Source organism: Lutra lutra, chromosome 4 (genome assembly GCF_902655055.1).
Source record: "Lutra lutra chromosome 4, mLutLut1.2, whole genome shotgun sequence".
In the NCBI taxonomy this organism is placed as follows: domain Eukaryota; kingdom Metazoa; phylum Chordata; class Mammalia; order Carnivora; family Mustelidae; genus Lutra; species Lutra lutra.
In genome coordinates this window covers 96,940,425-96,947,700 of record NC_062281.1, presented here as the reverse complement: position 1 = coordinate 96,947,700, position 7,276 = coordinate 96,940,425, and the positions used below count along the sequence as shown (strand labels likewise).

General features: G+C 44.0%; 1 long non-coding RNA gene across 1 annotated transcript; it reads right to left on the bottom strand.

Moving 5' to 3' along the window:
* Positions 1-878: 878 nt before the first annotated feature.
* On the bottom strand, positions 879-5,613 carry LOC125099012 (uncharacterized). Its single transcript, XR_007127005.1, has 3 exons — positions 5,464-5,613; positions 1,033-1,113; positions 879-921 (listed from the first exon to the last, which is right to left on the bottom strand). It is a non-coding gene; the product is annotated as an uncharacterized LOC125099012 (long non-coding RNA).
* Positions 5,614-7,276: the final 1,663 nt, after the last annotated feature.

The following is a 7,276-nucleotide window of genomic DNA, read 5'->3' as shown; positions in this document are numbered from 1 at the left end:
GAATGGATTTGCTTTTAAAACAGTTTGGAATAGTTTAGTCATTTTCCAGAGCCACAGATATTCTGTGCCAGTTGGGAAATTTTTCCTAAACCAACCTGGCAGACAATTGTCTAATAAGGGAGCTTTGCAGACAAGCTTCCTGGCTAAAACCCAGAGAAGTAAATGAATTTGGGTTTCTGAAGCCCCAGTTTCTCAATACAGAGGGATAGGTATTTGTGTTTCCTAGAGAGATTGACAATAATGTAAATTATGGTATATCAGAATGTGAATTCCCTGAGTGTGGGATTCTCCTTGAACTTATGTGTCATAGGACAAGGTGACATCTTGTTTACCTCAATCTGTGGCCTCTCTAAGCCATTTTTTGGTCTTTAGCCTCCAAAATATGTTCATTTTAGGGAAGTTGGGATAACTCAAGGAAGTAATTTCACATGTATTAGTTAGGATTAGGTTTGGCTGCAGGAAGTTGAACTCTTCTTACCCTTCTCCCCTACAATACAAAAACAAAAACAACACAGTGACTTAAGGAACATGAAAGTTTATTTCTCTTTCAAAGAACCCAGGTAAGTAGATCACAGATTGCAAAGTGTTTCACAGTAGCAGAGATTCAGATTCCTTTTTCTTAATTTTGCATGACCTTGAGTTCCCAAATCACTGCATGGTCTAAAACAGCTGCTTTAGCTCCAGCCCTTACATCTCATTCCAGCCAGGAGACAGAAGAAAAAATAAAGAGAAGGAAACTCTCCCTTCCTTTAAGAACACTTGCTAGAGAAGAGCCTGGGTGGCTCAATTGTTGAGCAGCTGCCTTTGGCTCAGTCATGATCCCAGGGTCCTGGGATCAAGCCCAATATCCAGTTCCCCACTCAGCAGGAGGCCTGCTTCTCCCTCTCCGTCTGCCTGCTGCTCTCCCTACTTGTGCTCACTCTGTCAAATATATAAATAAAATCTTTTTTTTTTTTTTAAATAACACTGGCTAGAAATTGTTCACACTACTACTTATACCCAGTTGACGAAAGCTTAACCACATGGACTTACCTAACTTGAAGGCAGTCAGGAAAACTGGGAAGTGGAGTCTTTACAGCAGCATATGCCCGCCTAAATATGAAGTGTTCACTACTATAGAATCAAGGAAAACAAATGTTTTCAGACAATTAAGCAGTCTCTGACATAGTCTACCCCTTTGATGTCCCCAAAATATATGTGCAAGACATATTACCTCCCCAAAAAGGAGAACCACCAAAATTTTATGAAGGGACTGCCTCCAGCTCAAAATCAAGAACAGTGGATGGTATGTAGTCTCCTTGCATGAGTCCAGAGGTGATCTTCCATGATCTTGCAACCCACCAATGAAAAACTAGCTATCTGCCCCCTACCACACTCTGTCCACAGTGACAGAGTAAGAACAGGAAAGCCACAATTAAAACTACCATTCAGAAAATGGGAAAGCCCAAGAAGTCACCGTCCATAGCAATTACCAAATCGTGCCGAGCAAGAATAGAGGAGGCCAACTTCTTAAACAGAAGAGGTCGCCAACCATCCTCTGGGAGGTTCCCCTGTGTCCATTACCCTCCACGGCACTTGCTGAGGCATGGAGCAGTGACTGAGCCCTTCACACAGCTTTCGCAACTGTTTCCTGCAGATGCCGATGTGGAGGCACAAGGGTTATTTTGGCACTGAATAGTCATAGGCTTTTGTGAGTTAGGTCTGTGGTTTCTTTGGGAATGTAGTTCTTTCAAAAACTCCGTAAGCATCTCTTCCCTTTGCTTTCCATCGGTTCCATGCACAAGGAACAACAGCCAAAGATCTTGTCTAAAAATGCTGTTTGAATGTGAAGACTCAGGTTTTTACTTACAGGCGTTTGTCCTCTGTCCCTCCCTCCCCCCAGTTTAAGGGCAGTTTGTTGAGGCTACCTGAAACCATAAATTTGGGAAGGAAAGCAACACCTTTAATTAGATATTAACCGCTAAGTTGTCACCCATTGTCTAGCACAGAGTTTTTAATGGTACTTACCAGAATGGAACTTAACACAAATTTAGAGCCACTGCTTGTGAACATATGTTGTTTTTTTTTTTTGCGGGGGGTGGGGTGGCATTCAGAACATCTATCTTTTTCACTTTTCTTCTTTTTTTTTTTTTTTAGATTTTATTTATTTTTTGTCAGAGAGAGTGAGCACAGGCAGACAGAGTGGCAGGCAGAGGCAGAGGGAGAAGCAGGCTCCCCACCGAGCAGGGAGCCTGATGTGGGCCTCGATCCCAGGACACTGGGATTATAACCTGAGCCGAAGGCAGCCGCTTAACCAACTGAGCCACCCAGGCGTCCCTATCTTTTTCACTTTTAAGTTCCCAAACGCCTGGACTGCTAGTCAATTTCGATGGTAGGTCACATGCAGGAAACATATCTCTTGTCACTTTCCTAACATCTTACAAATTGGATAGATTTAGCTTTAGTTTTCTACTCTTCCTGCTGTTCAAAGATTTTAAGACTGTGTAATGACAATACTCCACAAACCCCAAATCCTGATACCAATTCATGTTTTAGTTAAGATAGGCAAAATGACTACTGAAAGTAGACCTAATAATTTAATCTCTCTAAGACAAGAGAAATGAATTTCCCTTTGACATATCTGTAGGGGATAGGTGCTCCAGGGATTTAGGGTCCCAGATCACCAAGACCATCTTCATAAACAAAGCAGCTATACTAGTATTAGTGAATAGGATGAGTAAGAGCCTCTTATCCTAGACGCTGGCCGCAGAAAAGGTCTTGAGGGAACCTAGACTGCTCTGTAGGCAAAACTCAAAAGTTTTCAACTGATAGAGTTTCATGTGTGTGACAATAGAGCATCCATATAAGAGAATATCTTATTCCCTAATTGAGAGATTGGCTTCCCCTGATTCCCCATTCTGAATCCACAGCCCTGGTGAATTCCTATGAGCTTTACACAAACCTGGGTTCAAATAGTCCCTAGTTTCATTATTTACTACCTCTGTGACTTGGACAAATTACTTAACCTTTCTGAATCTCAATTTTCTTAACTGCGGGATAGAGATGAAAAAACAAAACTACCTGTTTGCAGAGATTTAGACATAGAATTGAAGAGAATTTTATGTGTGTATATGTGTATACTTATGTATGTATGTGTGTGTGTGTATATACACTTTTACATATACATGAAATGGTGTTTGGGATTTAGTGTCTATAAATGGTAGCTACACTTATTTAGAAGCATGTGATTACGATGTTAGAACTTGGGTCTTAATTTGGACAATTCGTGTTTGGATCCTCATACTGCCCCTTGCAATTGGTGTAACCGGGGGCCAACACTTTCCTTGTCAGTTTCCTCTTCCATTAAATGGGGATCATAATGCCCAGCTCAGAGCGTGGTCATGAGGATTATACGCAAAAGAACAAGGAGCATACAGCACAGCAATTAGCACATAACAGTCCAGATGAGGTTATCACTTTTGTTTTTATTTTTTATTAAGAAAACAATGGGTGCTCAACCAAGTTTGGAAAAGACAGTTAGGAAGGAGAGAATAAAACTCAGCTGAACTCCTACTGCTGGGGATGACACTGTCAGTATTATATCTCGATGACTTCATCATAGTCTTCCTCTTTCTATCAGGCTATTATTTTTAAGATTGTGGACCACGCCGTCCCCTTTGATTCTATTATACGCAGGCAGTTCCCCACTCTGTGTTACGGAAGGGAAGCCAGAAGTCTATCAGTGTGAAAGTAACTCCCCCATTAGAAACAAAAAGGCTTTGTTAATATCTACCATGTTGCAAGGGACTAGAGAGTAGCCTTTCCTAAATTAGGAGGCTCTGGGATGATCCCAGGGGCGTGGGTGAGTGCCTCAGGCTAGTTCTGCTGAGGAACTTCTAGTACTCATCCCAGTCAATAGGGTATTCTAGTCTCGGAGGGGTTGTGAGATTTGGCAGAGAGCACAAAGCAAGAAATGCAGACAGAAACACTTAAAAATTGCAACTTGGCACAGGGCAGAAAGAAAACCCCTAACTCTGGATTTACATATTCTGACATACCCAGGCGAACTGAAACAAAGATCAAAAATTTAAAATGGACAGCTACCAGTCAGGACTTATTTCTTCCCCAATGGACTGTGTAGAAATTGGCACCCAAGGACTATTTTTATAATAATCAGTGAGAATCTGATAACAGAATAACAGATCAGTTTGTCATTTTTAATTTCTATACCTCCCCTTATTATTATTGCCTAGACATTTTGCATTCGTCTTTAAAATGTAAATTTACCTGCAGCTATTCATTCTGCCTATTCTAAAGCCTGTCAAACAGAGATGAAAGAAAGCTGTACCAAGGCAATTCTGAGATCTTCGTCTCAATCAGTAAAATCTTCCGTGGAACCTTGCACTACTCAAGCAAGACAGATCTGAGCTCCTGATATGGTGAGAAAATGTGACCTACTTTAAAACCCAGCAGTATGTGTGTGATGAAATGAAAGTGAATTGTTTTGCTGAAATCTGACACTAAAAATAGGGCACCGGATCCTTCCCCTGCTGGAAAAAAAAAAAAAAAAGGCATTAAAATGAGTGTGTGTCTGTATGTCTGGGAATATGTTTCCATAGCAACCATTGTCCCACCTCCCCTATCAACAGCATTACCCCTTTCTACAGAAAGAGGTCATATGAACGCCTTTTCCAAAACCCCTCCCAATCCCTTACTCCATGAAATCTAATTAAAGAGTGAAATGAATTTTAGTGATGGTTCTGGAGACTGGGAGAAGTCCAAGGTTGGTGGGGTAGGGGGTGGTTAGAGGAAGATGGCTGGGGAGAGGGACAGGGAGACCTGCCCTTCCACATCGGAGCAGCAACACACAACTCTGTTCTCATGTTTAAAAAGAGCCACAGCTCCCAAGCCGAGGGGCTGCAAGGGAGTGATAAACCTGCCAGGCTACAATGTTATTACTTTAATGGATACAGGACTGGTTGAACACTTTATTTCCACCAGGGCTTTTTTACGTGTATCTTCTTCCCTTTACGCAACATCAAATTTTCCTCAGACACCCCCTCCCCCTTTATTAAGGAACACTGTCCCCATTTCCAATCCCATTCACACGAGGGGGAAAGAAAGCATCACTGGAGAGAAGAGGTCTGTCTCTAGAATGAGGTGTGTGAGACCATCACATTTATGAATACCCCCCCCCCTTTTTTTGTATAGATTAGAAGTCAGAAAAGAATGGGGGAGTGGAGTGGTTTGGGGTCTTCCTGACACTCTGGGGAGGTTGAAGCAGATTTGTGTAAACCAGCCTCAGGGTTTTTTTGTTTTGGTTTTGGTTTTGGTTTGGTTTGGTTTGGTTTTTTAGCATCTGCTGGGGACCTTCCTTCTTCCTTCACAGCAGCTGCCTCCCTCCCTCCCTCCCTCTGCCCCACATCTTTAGTGTCCAGTCAGCAGCCTCAGGCGCCCCCTCCCTCCACTCTGGCCATCGCTGACCTTGCTGTCTAGGCATCCGCACCTCCTTTCTGCTTCCCAGTGTTTTCTCCAGGTTGGATGTCAGATCGGCGTTGAGCCGCATGGGGTCCTAGCAGGAGCAGAATTGTCCTCCTGGGAGGATATGGTCAAGTCAGGACTTGTCTTGCTGGGAGGCAGGATCGCCTGTGGGGCCTCCAGGGAAAGAGAGTCAGTCACACACACACTTCCACCCCTGCACTACTCAAGGGCGCAGAGGAGGGGCAACGTGAAGAGAAATAAAGGATTTGTCACCCAGACTTGTCTCCATCCTGATGGGCTGAGTGTGTGGGGGCTGTGTGCATGGGGAGAGTGAAAGCCATGTTTTCACAAGGACAGGGTGGCAGGACCCAGGGTAGATGGGTGTGAGGCAGCTGGCGGGAGACTGGCCATCCGCAGGACACAGCACCAGCTGCGGCATCCTCAGTGGCCTCTGCCTTATCTGTCAGCCCCTCGGCATCAGCAGCAGGCACCTCCCTGTCCTTGGAGGAGATAACCAGCCTCTCCCTGCTGGCCTGCAGCAAACACAGGAAGGCTTCCCTCTTGCAGGCTCACTAAGGCAGCCAGGACCCCCCGAATGGCCAGTAAACCCCCACCACCACCCCGAAGCCTCCTGGAGAAAACCAGGAAAGATCTGCAAGACCAGGTTGTGGTCAAGTCAGAGAAGAAACTTCTGTGCTTTTAGGTTGTGTGAGATATATATATATATAAATTTTTTTTTAATTGTGCTTTTAGTTTTTCACCCAGGCTGATGTGGCTTCAGGCTTATGGCTTATCCACGATATAATCAAGAGAACTAATATTGACTGAGTACGCACTCTTTGCCCAGAATTTTTCCAAGCACTATACATATACTAACTTAGGCTTACGTTTGCCTATGAAATAGACATCATTCTTATCTCTGTCTGACAGGTGAGATAAGAATATGCTCAAGGTCGCAGAGCTAGAGAGTGGCCAAGTGTCTCCAGCCGGAGGCCACACTCCAGCCTCTCAGAGTGGGACTTGCACCTTCACTGAGAGACGCAAACCACCAGTCTTCATCAGACTATTTTCATTTTTTTTCAGAGTGCTTAGGAATTTTTTCAACCCCAATACCTTTATAGAAATAACATCATTAAGAACGTGCTCGAATGGCGGGGGGAAAGCAGTGGCTGCTAAAATTACCCCTTTGATTCCACACATGCTTGTTTCCACAGTCCAAGAACTCACAGGTTTCACAGAGTGAACATCTAATTCTGTATTCTGTGGGCTTTTTCGGGTGACATTATAAGGATATTTTCATAAGGTTATTTTCTTACTGATTTTAAATGCTGCACAGCATTCCTTCGGGATGATGTACCATAATTCACTTAGCCAGTCCCTTCGTTTGGACATTTACATTGTTTCCAGGATGTCACCATTTCAAAAGGAAAAGACAAAACAAAACCATCTCGGCTCCCATTTTTCCCTTTTATTGACTGCATCAGCTGTGTTGAGACAGAGGAGAGCCGAGGAATCCATGCAGTTGGAGCCATTCTGATAACCTCTGGTCTGGACCCAAGGTTTACTCGAAGGTTAGAGGTGTGTGAGCTGGAAGGATTTCACAGGTGCTCTTCTTTACGGAAGGATTCGGAAGATGCGGAAGAGTGGCCGGAATGCCGTTCATTCTGGAATGGAATGTTGCCACCGAGATGTCAGAAGTGGCTGTGGATAGCAGAGACCAGCAGAGCAGGCTGAGCCGCAGCCTCACAGAAGTGACATTTTTAACTTGGTAACAGATGGCGCACTGGCCAGAGCTCAAAAGGTCGGGGCTCCTTAA